The sequence below is a fragment of the Neomonachus schauinslandi genome, chromosome 3 (genome assembly GCF_002201575.2).
Source record: "Neomonachus schauinslandi chromosome 3, ASM220157v2, whole genome shotgun sequence".
Classification (NCBI taxonomy): Eukaryota; Metazoa; Chordata; class Mammalia; order Carnivora; family Phocidae; genus Neomonachus; species Neomonachus schauinslandi.
This window is the reverse complement of record NC_058405.1, coordinates 62038692-62054114: the sequence shown is the minus strand read 5'-3', so window position 1 is coordinate 62054114 and position 15423 is coordinate 62038692. Positions and strand designations below refer to the sequence as shown.

General features: G+C 42.5%; 1 protein-coding gene and 1 non-coding gene across 2 annotated transcripts in view; one reads left to right on the top strand and one right to left on the bottom strand.

The window, feature by feature from the left end:
- The window catches only part of FOXO1 (forkhead box O1), a 100163-nt gene that overhangs the window by 25065 nt on the left and 59675 nt on the right, over positions 1-15423 (bottom strand). The gene's annotated exons all lie outside the window — the stretch shown is intronic.
- LOC123324403 lies at positions 7642-7748 on the top strand. Its single transcript, XR_006539781.1, has one exon. It is a non-coding gene; the product is annotated as a U6 spliceosomal RNA (small nuclear RNA).

The window sequence follows — 15423 nt, the reverse complement described above, 5'->3', positions numbered from 1 at the left end:
TACAAGAATAAATGTGGGAAAGCCCCCAGGCCAAAAACTCTGGATTGTAATCCATAAAGCAGCAAAATCAATTTTGAGGACTGAGCGTTTTGAGCATTCTTTAAAAATTAGTAAAACAGAGCATATCTCACACAAAAGGGCAAGTATAATACTAATTTGTAAAACTCTTGTATCATGTGTGTGCACATGTACACTGAGTCATACTATAAAGCGGATTTCTTACTATGCATCGGGCTGGGGAAAAAATTGAGAAAGCCACAGAAACAGAAAAAAACATGCTACTTCCGAGAGGACATGCTTTCCCACTCTAGGGAAGGCTTACTGACAAAGCCCAGTCAAATGGTAGTACAGCTATGCTAGGGTTTCTGGAAATGTCCCATAACCTCGAGGGAGCTCCCACTCTGCACAGTAACAGAGGGGTCTTCTTCTCAGTAGCCCACAAGGCCGATGTGCTTCTTTCCACCTGGAACAAGGAAGGATGAGCAATGGGAAAGGGTTGTGTAGTATCATGTTGGGAGTTTTTAACGAAGTAACTTCCGAGCAAGTTATGTTCTTATCAACAGAAGGAACAGGGCATGTTAAACCTTCAAAGAGCGCAATTTTAAAGTACTATTACTTAAGCCTTTCATCTATCCCTCCATCTTTCCTTTGGGTGGGTGCAGCACAAGGAAACCATGGCTCAGACGAGCAAGAAAAAAATGAAATTTGGATTATGTTTACAGCCAAGGGAAGGAGGAAAGGAGACACGTTGAACAATCCTCTACTGGAAACATTGCTAAAGTGTTTTTAAACTGAAGATTATACCACCACTTAAGATATTTTTTCTCCACTATTTTGCCCAGCATATTACAAAACTGCATCTAGGACTGAAATAGCAGATTGCCTCAAGAGCAAATGACAATATTTGTACCAGAAATGTTGGCAACCAGTGGCACAGATGGGTTTCTGCACAGCAATCTTCAAACTGGGGCTCCAAGAATAACTCCACCTACTGCACCAATGCTAAACTGCTAAATCCAAAGTCAGAAGGGCTCATTATTCCATATTTTTGCACCACCTCCTTCCAAAAGGCACGTGTACCTGCCTGACCTCCTCTGCCTGGGAAAGGCTCAAAACACAGAAGAAAAGGAGAGAGGAGACCAGCGGGAGAAGCTCCCCAAGCATCAACAGCACTGGATGGTAAATGATCCAAAAGAGGCAGGACACAAAAATGATGGTAAAATCCAGATAAGACAGTTATTTAATCTTCCCCTTCAAACACAAAAAATAAAAATAAAGATTTATCCAAGTTTCATCTTCTCTCCAGGGTTGGGTACCTTGGTCAAATAAAAAGTCATTTTTGTTAAAAGACAAACGCAAGAATTGAGGGAGAAACTGGCACCAACTATAATAATTACCAGGATGTTCCCGAAGGCTGTCAGTCAACACCCACAGCACAGCTCACTAGATGAAAACCAAACCTCCTTCAAGTGCTTAAAGAAAACAGCCACCTTTCAACAAAGGAGAGGGCACTTCCACGTCTGTTCTTACCAACTGCCCCCTGAGATGTGCTGTTGTTACCCTGTTCCTCTGCAATTTCTACCACATGGTCTAGAAAGGCAAATTCAACAAAAGTCTTCACTTAAGGAGACATTAAGTATGAAACTCACACAATTTAAAGTGCTGGCTTAGGCATGCACAGTATCCTTTCCCTGCCTTTGAAAATGGTAGGGGTTTGGAAATGGAAATGGGTCTCTGCCTCGGCGCAGACCATAGGTTCTTCCATAAAAAAAGAGAATCAATGTACAAACTGTTTCAGGATATAACAGTGCTTTCTAAACTACCTTCAAATTACATAATGCAGAGTACAGAACACTGCATTTATGCTCCATATCCCTACATCTCCTATGGTACACAGAAAGCCTATCTCACAGATTAACTTCATTTAACAGAAATTTAGGGGTTCAGGCAAACAGAATCCCACATTTAAATAAATGTTAATTTAACCCTAAAGAAACTGAGAAAGGAAGATTAAGGTAGGCTGACCCCCCGCCTTTCCTCTCCAACTGATTAGTGTGTTCCTAGGACAGGCTCTGGCTATAATTCCCTGAACGACACTTCTTAGCAGGGTCAGGTGAATCTGGAGAACAGAGCTCTTTCATTACCACTCCTGATTCACCTGCATCTGAATAAGCCAAGTGATGTCACAAGTGAAACTAAATTCCCTGCCAACCTTTCACCTTCCACTGAGTTAGCTAATTAAAACGAGGGTGTTAAACCCTCCACAATCGCCAAATGGCTCACAGAATCCCAAAGTTCAGATTCCCCCCCAAACACACACCCCAACATTCAGCTTTGAAATACATCTTCATCCTTCTATTTGGATGAGTGTGTAAGATTAGGGTCGCGGGGCGGGGGGAGGGACTTACTCCCAAGCCAACAAATCACCCTAAGAAGACCCCCACTAAAAAGGGGTTGGGAAGCAATTATGACGATTTCCCCTTTATCCACCTCATCTCCTAAACCACGCTGGTAGAAGGTACCAGCCTGATCAGGGTGGTCTTCAACCAAATTGTCTCTAGAGAATTCACAATGAGCACCTATGGAAGCTTCCTTGGTAGAATAAACATAAACAGTCAACAAGACAGTGACTCAGAAGTGCCACTCATGTGTCCACAGGACAGTCAAGGTAGATCATCAAGGAATGACTGCAAGAGTGTTCAACACTAAAAGAAACCTCATACACTTCTGTCTATTCTCATAAACAGTTCAATCCAATTCTCATCAATTCTAAACAAAGAGACTGGCATGAAATTTACATTTTCTCCCCAATCAAGGCCTTCCCCACCAATGACATGAAATTTTAAAAAGAAAAAAAAGAGAAAGACAAAAAACCACATAAACACAGTCAGCATTATTTTTAGAAACAACTTTCATTTCCATTTCAATTTACTTAAAATTTGAAACTTGCTAATAATAGAAATAGTATTTAATTGTCACTAAAACCGGAAGTTGCTGAAAAATAAAATATAGTGTTTCAGAGCAAATTCAAGGATCTGTGTTGTAAAATATTTGGTCTTTGTTACTCTCTCAGCATTCAATTTGTAAAAAGGAAACATGTTCTAGTTTGGTTAATTAACCACTAACATAAGTCAAATAATGAACATTGCTGCCTCCTAAATAAATCAGAAGAGATGAACAGAATCCTTTGAATGTATTCGTGTGAGAGCACATTTCAAAGTCAGCCCGGTAACTCCGTCTGGAAGTTCAGAAGAGGAATGTGCTTCTGGATGTCAACAGCAGGAGAGCCTTCAGGAGCCCCATTGTTCCTGTGTGCCGGGAGCTCAGCTGTTCGGAACTGGCATGAGTCGAGACAGGAAGAGATGTCAGACTTCTGGGGCTGGTCACTAGAGCAGGACTGCACAAGGCCCGAAGCAGCAGATGTTTGAGGGGTGCTTGGCAACAGCAATGTGAAGACCTAAGTACTAGGAATTTGAAGAGCTACGGAAGTCTTACTTTTTGGCCATTATTTGCAATCAAGAAGTTTTAGCAGAAGTCTGCAATTTTGTCCTATGGCAACCTCTCTCCTATCTCTCTGGAGTGTTTATGGCCCTTACCCAACTCCTCCCAGTAACAACAGTATTATCTTTCAACCCCTAAGGCATGCCTGAAAACATAACAGAGAGATTCAAAAGCCATCATTTCGGTCCAAGAATGACTATTCCAGCACAATGACAAAGAAAAGCCCACTTAGATAAACAAAAAACCTATTTTCATAAAACAAGGAATTGGATTAGGCTAGTAACATCTAACAACATCTAAGCCAAATGATGCAAACAGAACACCAGGAGAGGAATTTATACCATGACTTAAATGCCACAAACAGGGAAATCCTCTCCTTGCTGAGACTCTTGGGTCCCTTTTTACATAATGACTCCTGGCAGTTACCGTTCCTAAAATAGCTTTCTTTCCAAAATGCCCATTATCCAAAGGCCCACTCCTTCCAGAGTTAAACTAAAGTTTTAGAGAAGTGTTCATCTGTCAAGGGTGCAGAATGAAAACAAAGATTGCCTTCAGCTTGCTTTCAAGGGGATGCAGATGGGAAGAAGCATCATGTGTAGGAGAAGACACTGAGCAGGTAGCCAAGAAATCCTGCTCTGCCTGGTGTCACTAACCAGCCTGGTGACCTCGGGCATAGCCTTAACCTCTCTGCTACTCAGTTTCCCTCAAGTAAATGGATGGCCTCCAAAGACCCTTCAACTCCTTTAAAAGTCTGTCAGTCTAAAAAAAAAAAAAAGGACCCCACTTTAGTAATCCCACCCAGTCTGAGGAAACAGAGGAAGGGAACTAAGAATACTCTAATACTCTGCAGGACAGATACTAACAATTCCCAGTGGTAGCCCAGCAAGAACTGAAATATGTCAACTCGGACCCAGAACGAGTCTAAAGATGAACCAAACACCAGCAAAAATCCAGAAAATGCAACAGATAAAGGTTAGCTTTTCATCTCCACAGCACAGGTCACCCAGCAGTCTCCAAGTCCAAAACTTGCCAGGATGGTTCAGACTTGGTGGGAGTAGAAGCACAGTGGGGAGTAGAGAGACACTGAAATGCCAATGCAGTTTAAGTAACATACCAGGAGCTGTAGTGATGCCTTCTGTGCAGCCTTTTTCAAGAAAACCAAATTGCGTGGGGAAGGGAGTGGACTTAATTTAACTAAGCATTTCACGAGGCAAATGACAATTTTTCATTTACCATTCCATTTTATATACTGGCCAGCAAAATCCTCTTCTACCTAATATCTACGGTCCTCTTCCTTTTATCCCTTTCTGATTTTTAAGGTGGTAGGTATTGCAAAAAACAATACATACGTTCTGCAAGACCTCTGGAGGTATGCAGCATGACTGATGGATGTAGGATGAGTGGAGGCCAAGAGGACTAGCAGTCTCGAGCTGAAAAGGCAAGAAGTTCACTAGAAGTCCATTGTTTCTACTCTGCAAATCAACTGAGAAATAAAGAGGCCCTTCGAAATAAAAAGGCCCTTCTGCCAGCAAGTAAGGAGGAAGGCGGAGCCCTGACAAATCCAAGAGGGAATGCACACTTTGGAAGAGGGCAAGATGGTACTTTGCTGCTGAAGGATGGCAATGACTTAAGATTGTTTCCTAGTGGCTCCCTCCTTCCAGACACACAGCACCAGAACTAGGCCCAGACATGGTCCAGACAGACAGCAGCTCATGGACAAGGCAAGCCCCACAAAAGGAAGAAACCATCACTGGCAAGGAGCTTCAGCCAAACTGGGCAATTCTGAGCAACTGAAGCTCCAGAGATGACCAGGAATGGAGGGAGGGACTAGCAGGTTAGTGTGCAAGGCAGCCCAAGGCCCAGAACAGGAATCCCAGTGCTGTCCTTACCCAGCAGGTCAACCAGGTGCCGGGAAGGAAAGAAAGCAGAGTGGAAGCTGACAGAGGAAGCACCCAATGGGGCCCATGAACAGAGAAACTGTAAAACCATTAAAGGCCTGTCCCTTTGTAATTTTACTGTTTTGTTATTTTTGCCAACCCTTATTTCCTGTGACGCGTGCTATATTTGATTGGAAAACTGGATGAAAAAGTCAGGAAATAGTTTCTTCTTCCTTAGGGGGCAGGAAGAATTGTAGCTCTCAAGGCCAACCTGAAGAGATACAGAGTCACTACTGAGCGACACCACACAGTGGTGTCTTAGAGGTAGGGCCTCTAAGATGCCCTAAGAATCTCCTGATATTCAGGCCCTATGTCATCTCCTCTCCTCCAGGCACTCAGCTAAGCTAGGCCCCAGGTTCCTGACCGCACAGAAACTGAAATAATGGTTGTATGTTATTTTAATCTGCTAAGTTTCAGAATATGTTGTTATTCAGCAATTGATAGCAAAAATATCCCATTTCATTGAAGCCTTTTAAGCAACTGAAATTAGGATTTCCTTAAGTACAAAGCCATCCAACTCAATAGCAGCTACTCTTCTTATCTTTGCGCTCAAAGACTTCATTAGGGTGCAGGATCCTAACAGAATGACATAAGGTAGTCAAGAGCTGATACACTATGTTTTTTCTTAATATTCATTTGTGATAGGGCACCTGAGTGGCGCAGTCGGTTACGCATCTGACTCTTGGTTTTGGTTCAGGTCATGATCTCAGGGTCATGGGATCGAGCCCCGCATTAGGCTCCCTGCTCAGTGGGGAGTCTGCCTCTCCCTCTCCAACTGTTTCTCCCCAGCTCATGCGCTCTCTCACTCTCTCAAATACATAAAACCTTAAAAAAAAAAAAAAAAAAAAGACACTCTCTCCCTCTCTGCCCTTCCCCACCGTTCTCTCACTCGCTCTCTCTCAAATAAATGTATCTTTAAAAACATGTATTTATGGGGCACCTGGGTGGCTCAGTCGTTAGGCGTCTGCCTTCAGCTCAGGTCATGATCCCAGGATCCTGGGATCGAGCCCCACATCGGGCTCCCTGCTCCGCGGGAAGCCTGCTTCTCCCTCTCCCACTCCCCCTGCTTGCGTTCCCTCTCTCTCTGTGTATCTCTCTGTCAAATAAATAAATAAAATCTTTTTTTAAAAAAGAATGTATTTATTTGTGACGAAGGAATGTATGTATGCGGTGCAAGATTCAAAAGAAGACCTCACCATTTCAAGTATCTGAATAAATGTACCCCAATTAAGGCCATCCTCAAATTTAGGGTTGCCCCCCCATCCCGCTTTCCTTAACTTTTTTTTAGTAGGCGCCACACCCACCATGAAGCCCACCATGGGGCCTGAACTCACAACCCTAAGATTAAGGTATGAGAGCTGAGATCAAGAGTCAGACGCATAACCAACTGAGCCACCCAGGTGCCCCACTTGCTTAACTTTTTCCAAAACACTTATCACCATAATATACTTCACATTATACTTAGCTAATCATTATCTATCTCTGCTGTTGGGATTGTAAACTCCACATGGGTATGAATTTTGCGAGTGTTTTCTACTGCTGGGTCTCCAGCCCCCAGGCCTATGTGTTAGATATTAAGTACACGGTGACTCCATGAATAAGAAGGAGATATGGCGAGAAAAGTCTCTGCATATTCTTGACATGGTCACTGATGTAGGAATTCATATATGACACTAAATTTAAAATACTTTTCATCCTGGATGTGTTACTTTTTACTTCTTTGAGAGCTCCAAAAGAAACAGGAGTTTTCTACAAAAACATGAATCTTGCCCTGGTGAATCTCAGAATGAAGACATCTGATAATAAAGGCCTTTTCCTTCAATGACTTTTGTGAAATTCCACTTTTGATAAGAGGTTCCAAAGCACATTTTTTTTTAAAAGATTTTATTTATTTATTTGACAGAGAGAGAAAGAGGGCGAGCAGGGGGAGCGGCAAGCAGAGGGAGAGGGAGAAGCAGGCTCCCCGCAGAGCATAGAGTCCAATGCAAGGCTCGATCCCAGGACCCTGGGATCATGACCCGAGCTGAAGGCAGATGCCTAACTGACTGAGCCACCCAGGCGCCCCCTTCAATGCATATTTTACCTTAAATCAAAATCATTACAGATATTTCGAAGAGTGGCTGCATCATCTTTCCAATCATTGTATTAAGTCTTCTATGGGGAAAAAAACTTTAAAATTTCAAGTAACAAGAGAGGTTATACTCTACTTGTTTCAGCAGTACATATACTAATATTGGAACGATACAGAGAAGATTAGCATGACCCCGGTGCAAGGATAAAACACAAATTCATGAAGTGTTCCCTATTTGGGAGAAGGTACAATTTATAGTAAATTAAATGCACAGATCTTAAGAGACGGTTGAGTTTGGCAATTGCATACCCCGTGGACCACCAGCCCAACCAAGAAGAGGACACTTCTATCACTCCTGAACATTTCCTTGTGTTCTTTTCCAGTTGATCCAGCATTATTCAGACACCTGAAATGGTGAGGTCTTCTGGTCCTCCAACAATGGCAGCTTCTATTATGATTTTTATTCACCATAGTTTATTTTCACAGTTCTGGCACTGCACATAAATGGTCATATTTTAAAAAATTAAAAAAACAAAAAACAAAAAAAAACAGGGCTAGCAACACTAAAAAACAAAACAAAACCCAAGAGGCCGTGTGTACCACTGTGGTATGGCCAGTGTTACTCAATCTCTCTTACTCCTCATACTGTCCCCACAACCTGCTGGTTGGGTATCTCCTGGGGAATGCACATAACTTAAAACTATAGCGAAGACGACTCAAAATTCTTGGTTGCTATAGGTCAATAAATAAGTTAACGCTTTGCAAGTAGATTAAATGAAATAAATGATTAGGCTTGCTGAATGCTCGCAGACTGACATCTTCATCCAATAACACCATGTACATATTACTCTTCCAAGCTGGGGACATAATGTGCAATGCCCATCTCATTTAAACCTCATGCTACTCTCACCTCCTCCAACCGCTCTCAGATGACTCAACACCAGACAAATTAATTTGAGAACCTGTGTACCTGGTCCTCTGTGGGGGGGGGGGGGGACTATCAAAACTCAGGATACAGAGAAAGTTGCTTCCTGTCCGCAATTTGCTTAGTGAATCAGGCCTACAGTAGCTTTCAGGGAGTTACCTTAAATTCTGAAAAGCAACAGATCAATCCATATTTCAAAGATCCAGAACAAAGAACGTTTGCTTTTTGAACAGCAGTGAATGCAAGGCAGAAGAAAGGCTGACAGAAGGATGCCTAGGTTTCTACATGCCTCAGGGACATTTTCTGAATAGCTCCAATTCAACGACTAGAACTGTAACATCAGCTGAGCTCTGCCTTGGATGTGAGCTCCTGAAGGATCAACACTCTGTCTTACCCTTGTTTGTCCTTCTGCAGGACTTAGCAGAGTCAGGAAACCAAACTTTCCATCACCAGAAAGAATCTACAAGTTACTCTCTCGTTTCCAGTTTCAGTAACCCCAATTCCCATTTTCCCGTCCCTTTTCTTACTTTACAGTGATGGTGCCCCCCTATTGTCCTGCCATGAAATATTAAAGGAGTATATAAGGGGCATTTCTGGGTCTCCCATTATTAAACATAATTAAAAGGTACATAGCTTATGATAGTACCTATCTAATTAAGCAATAATTTCACAGCCTACACAATTATGTATATAAAACTGAACACTGCTAAAGTACCAACTATGCCTCAAGAATAGAAGGATGCATTCTGAATAAGACTATTTAAAATCTAAGACTGAAGGAGGAGTACGGAATCTCGAGTCACACATATAATACAGTAATTAGAAAACAGTTCACTTCCAGGGTCTTAAGTGCCAGTTTACAATCATTCCAAGATGTTACTGTTTTCTCCTTATGTAATGTTAAAAAAAGCTTAGCAAGATAATTATACATGTTGTAAAGAAAAGCTTTTACCACTGCAGAGTGTGCTTTAAAAATATTTTAAGTTTGAGGCATCTGGGTGGCTCAGTCGGTTAAGCATCCAACTCTTGATTTCAGCTCAGGTCATTGTTCAGGGTCCTTGGATCGAGCCCCATGGGGCTCTGCACTGGGCATGGAGCCTGCTTAAGATTCTTCCTCTCTCTCCCCTGGCCCTTCCCCCCATCTTAAAAAATATTTCAAGGGCGCCTGGGTGGCTCAGTTGGTTAAGTGACTGCCTTCGGCTCAGGTCATGATCCTGGAATCCCGGGATCAAGTCCCGCATCGGGCTCCCTGCTCAGCAAGGAGTCTGCTTCGCCCTCTGACCCTCCTCCCTCTCATGCTCTCTGTCTCTCATTCTCTCTCTCTCAAATAAATAAATAAAATCTTTAAAATATATATATATATATTTCAAGTTCAAATTTGAACCCTGGTAGTAAGTATATACAAACTACTGGACATTCTGACCTATGAGCTGGTTTTACCACAAGAAAAGGGAAATTTTAGTTTTTTGTTATTTGTTTTCCCCAAAAATTTATTATATAAAGAATCCTCTGGCTTCCAGTAAAATCTACCGCAACGTAACAAAAATTCAGGCCTTTGGATCCTTCTGACATCCTTCTTTACTCCTTAATTAGATGTTTCATTGGCTTTCAAGTGAAACTCAACTACTGGCTCTGAGATCATTTACATTTACTTAGACATTTTAAGCCGCCCTGTCACCATTATAGAGCACTGCTTAATGAGGTCCCCTTACACAATGGCTGGCTTGACAACAACCCACAGTTAATACTAAAATGATCCAAGATTTGCTACTTTTTCTGAATTTAAAAAACTTAGCCTCCTCCCTAAAAATAGGAGGGGGAGAGGTATTATTTCATAAAGGGTGCTTCTACTTGAAGCACTTCCAAGAGAACTGTATAATCATCAAGTGGAGACTTAATATGAATTCAAATAAATTCACAAGTTCAACTCTCAGTCCTTGAACATGGAATCTCCCTCCTCCTTGACAGTGCACAAAAACCACACACTGATAACTTCTAGGCTATTCTGGAGTTTGTGTGTGAGAGCAGAAAGAGCCTAGCACAAGGCAGGGCAGCAGGGGTGGAGAAGGAAGAAAAGAGAAGAAAGAAGAGGTGTCAGAAGCTTGGGCAGAAGTGGCCGCAGGTCATGAAGAGCTGGCTGGAGAGGGTAAAAATGAGGCTCTCCAGAGGGTAGGAATCCCAACACCTTCATTTTGGGGGTGAGGAAACGGAGGCCATGGTCACAAAGCCAGCAAGTGACAGGAGTCAGGCCCAGGTCACCTGCTGAGAGGGCAGGATGCATAGACAATAAATGAAGAGACAGAGCACCTTTCTTCTCGCCTCACACTCCCCTCTAAGGAAGAGCACAAGAGGGAGGCAGGAGAAAAGGTGTGCAACTGCAGGAGGAGCCATCTGGCTATGACGACTGGTTAATGGGCTTCTCTCTTCAGCGGGATCGACATGAGATATTATGTTTGTAACTTGGTTGAGATTTCTATACTCTCAAGAGACCAAGATTAACTCCTCTCCCCCAAATAAAGGAACACCCCACTAGCTTTGCATCACAAATGGAATAAAAAGACAGTACAGAAAAACTGAGATGGATTAAAAAGTTTAATAAATAATTCACACTTTGCTAGAAATGGCAAGATGCCCCTTGATGCTAAACAGCCAAACCTGACTTTCTATTCCTTAGGGCCTGGCTCTAAAATATAAAATTTTATACTTGAAATGAGCTTTGTAGAGAAGAAAAAAACTTCCATTCAATAAGCTTAACTATTAACTTGGAGGGGGTTGAGTACCATAAAAACCAGTGCTTCTCATACTTGAAATGCACAGGAACCACCTAGGACCTTGTCAAGAGGCAGATCCTGATTCAGTATGCCTGGGACCAAGACTGAGATTCTAACAAGCTCCCTGGTGATGCCGATGCCATCAACCCCACCCATGAACCACACTTGAAGTATCAAGGCCATAAAAAACACGAGGTATGAAAGTCACATTTCAAGGTATGTTTATTTCACAACTTGGCCTGCTAGCTACAGTACAGTGACATTCGAGTTCTTCTCCTCCTGGTGATTGACAGGCTCTGTAGAAATACGAACATAATTTGGGGGGGGAGGGGAGGAAGGAGTTTAAGTCCAATTAAGTATAAAAGCACTGTGATTATCTAATCCAACAGAATTTACTCTGGGCTCAGTGAGGAATAGCATAGTCTATGTGTTTTTTCATACAACAAAGGACAGTAAAGGTTGATAGTTATGGAATCTGATTTAATTCCTCTTGAGGGGCCAGATGGACCCAGTGTTCATTTGCATGAAAGCTCATCTTTCCTTACCGAAAAGAAAATTAACGCCCATTTGCTCTCAAATGCGCACTGCGTTGTTCTCCAGGAGTACTGAGGCTTTCATTCTGACAACCCACTGGAAAGCCTGGGCCAAGACAATGGAGCTGGGTTGTTCTAATCCAGGTACAAAATTATTAGTAGTATTACCATTTCTATCCATGGTCTCATGTGCCTTAGTGAAAACGTAAGCCTTCTGAAGACTACCTTAAAGTCTTTGTGGGCTAATCCATATTTGAGGAATAAAATTTTAAAACCTAGCCTTAGGAAGCAATGTGGCTTTCTTTAGAAATCTTTACTCAAATGTGTGCCAGTTACTAGTTATACGACCTTAGGTAAATTACTTAACCTTTGTGTTTCCTCCACTATAAAATGAGGACAAGAGCCACCTAAGGTTCCAGTAAGATCATGTACTTTGAGCTCTTTAGCAGCTCAGTAGTTGGCCCAGTGGGGTTCAAGGGCAGGATTATCACTGTTACGGTCAGGGCCACCTTCTCCAACTGAGCCAACCAATCCCAATTCGCATGGTGCTAAATACAATCCCTGGTAGGCTCTGTTCTCAGCCGGCTTACATTCCAAGCCAGCAACACATGTAAGTCACACCCACTTTTTAAACACCACATAATTCTTGATTTCTTTGTAATCATCAAGCACTAAGGTATTCAGGAAAGAAAGTCTGCAATACGTACAACCGTTCTCTTCACTGTCCCCAATGCCATCTCATCACTCACTAATCCTTCCCTGTCTTCCCTCAAGTTAGCCTCAGTCTGTCTGAAGACAGCACAGCATCCCAAAGTACTCCCCCAGCAGGGTGTAAGCAGGAATGGGCTGCTTTTTTTCTGCCAGTTTAGTACTGATCACGTGGGCAGGACTATTTACACAAAGCAAAACTCTGGAAGACCATTATTTACAAGTGTGTGTGTGTGTGTGTGTGTGTGTGTGTGTGATTAATACTTTAAGGTCCATAGTCTTCCATACATATTATCTCAATCAATCCCAACAATAACCCTGTGTATTTGGGATCCTATTCTTATTACTACAGATAAAATCTCACAGAGTTTAATACAAGAGACAAGTTCGGGGCGCCTGGGTGGCTCAGTCGTTAAGCGTCTGCCTTCGGCTCAGGTCGTGATCCCGGGGTCCTGGGATCGAGCCCCGTGTAGGGCTCCCTGCTCCGCAGGAAGCCTGCTTCTCCCTCTCACACTCCCCTTGCTTGTGTTCCCTCTCTCACTGCCTCTCTGTCAAATAAATAAATAAAATCTTTAAAAAAAATACAAGAGACAAGTTCATGGCCACCCAGCCTTTCTGTGTGTTCTCTTAGTCTATAAGAGATCTCCCCAGTAAGAAGGTGGCAGGGAGGTGAATCATCTTTGTTATTGGAACCATCTACATAATTCAATTACATTCGAATCTGACAGAGACCACTGGAGCCCACTTTTATCAGTGTGAGCTGCACCCCTCTAAGTTATCAGGGTCTGTAAACCACAGCCCACCACCTGGAGGCCCTTAATCATAGTTTTAAACAAGGTCTCCTGGGCGCCTGGGTGGCTCAGTAGGTTAATCATCTGCCTTCCACTCAGGTCATGATCCTGGAGTCTTGGCTCAACCAGGAGCCTACTTCTCCCTCTGCCCCTCCCCCTGCTTGTGCTCTCCGTCTCTGTCAAATAAATAAAATCTTTTTTAAAAAAAATTTAAGCAAGGTCTCCTGTGTCAGAATGAAAATGGCAACGCTGCATCAAGGTTGAAGCCAAAACCCTGCATTTTGCCCTTGGTAATGGGTCCTGCCCTATAAAGAACCTTCCCTTGAGCTTGCGTTGGTCCCTTCTGCCAATTCAGGGCTGGAAAGCAGCAGCCAGCCTTGGAGCACTCACATGCCTCCTGAGGATGGCAGAGGACCCTGTTCACCAGTGTGAAATCTCTCTCTCTCCCCCTCTCCTCCCACCCCCTCTGCCCACACACCCTTCTTGTGCTCAAAGGGCCTTTTCAAAGGTATTAGAGGTGTGCTACAAAATCTTCATTAAGTAATTTAATAATGCGTGCGTGCACTTCAGTCCCAAACAGAAAGGAATGTGCCCAGGAGCCAGCAGGCAGAGGCGCATTCTTCCTGTTGCCCTGAAACTGCAGGCAGCCTAGTAGAGGGCTGGCGGGCGCTGCTCCGGGGACAAGCCCTCTGACAGCACTGCTCTCCCAACATCAAAGGGCTGGACCTCATCTTCAATTTGTAACCTGGGTTTTTCTCAGTCTCAAATCATAGCCTGACAGATGTTTAAGTCTGACAGGGTATAAAATCATCCTCTACTGAGTCAAGAATATGACAAGCAAGACGGTTGAGCAACGGAATAAAGGAGGTCCCAGTTCAGAGAAGGGGAATGGAAATCTACCCGCAGTGAGCGGGAGAACATGAAGTAGTGAAAATGGCTCTTTAAATGGCATACCGCACAGTGGTGGTTATTTTGTCAAGTACTGTTCATGGAATATGGTGACAAATGGGGAAGGACTGTGTCTTGCCAGTGGTATTTAGTTCAGTTTTTCTGGTTTTTTATTTTACTTTATTTTTAAGGAGGGGCAGTCACAAAAGATTCCAAGTTATTTTTAAATTTCTTTCCCTAAATATTCTGATTGAATTCATGACCCTTTCAACTAATACAACATTATTTTCAAGAAGGAACAAAAACAAATTAATGAAATAAGCCAGTCTGGCCCACTAGCATGAAAAAAAAAAAATCACATAACACTGAAACTTTAAAAGAAGAGTCAGTACTTTCTTGAGTGGATTCTTTCGGGAATATTTACACATAAAATATGGCTCACACGGTCACTATCCATCCAAACTGGTGAAGCAATTTTTATGAACTAAGTTGTTCTTGCTTTGCCCTCCGTAATGTCACTCAATCTGTGCTACTCCAAGTGTGGTTCAGGGACCCACAGCAGCACCTGAAAGCTGGTTGCAAATGCAGGACCTTAGGCTTCACCCCAGACCTAAGGAGTCAGAACCTACATTTGTACAAGATCCCCAAGGGATTCATACACACATTAAAGTTTGTTAACCACCATTTTGCAAGACATTTATTATTTAAAAATCACTTAAGCCCATTTTAACAGCTCTGCTAAGAAAGTCTTCCCTACACTGAGATGTAATATGCCTTCCCCTAAGTCCCATTTATGGATGCTTCCCTAGTAACAAGAATACTCAGGGAAATAACTCTAAAGTTAAGCTTGTGTAAAATACTTTTAAAACAAACTCAAAATTCTTCCTTTGATGTGTGCAATGTTTTGGGGGGAAAAGAAACATTAAAACTATTACAAGCTTTCCGTAACACCACACTTGCCACTATTTCTATTGACCATCAAAAAGTGTACACTAAAAAATGCAAGCAGGTATCCACATTAAATCAACAATATCAACTGAGCAATAAACATGGCAATAAAAGATTCAAGTGAAGAACGGAATACAAGAAAAGCTCTTCAAGGTCAAATTATTTGCAAATTAGTCTTGTTGGGGAAATCTGTTCCATAATTCAGAAGGAGAAAGACAACTGTTCAACTGCAGCATGGGGATGATTTTTCCCCACATGCCAGTCTCTATGCTCGGCATTTTAAACACATTATCAAATTTAAGCCTATCACAGCCCACAGAAGGTGAGCACTGTTTTAGTCTATGTTTTAT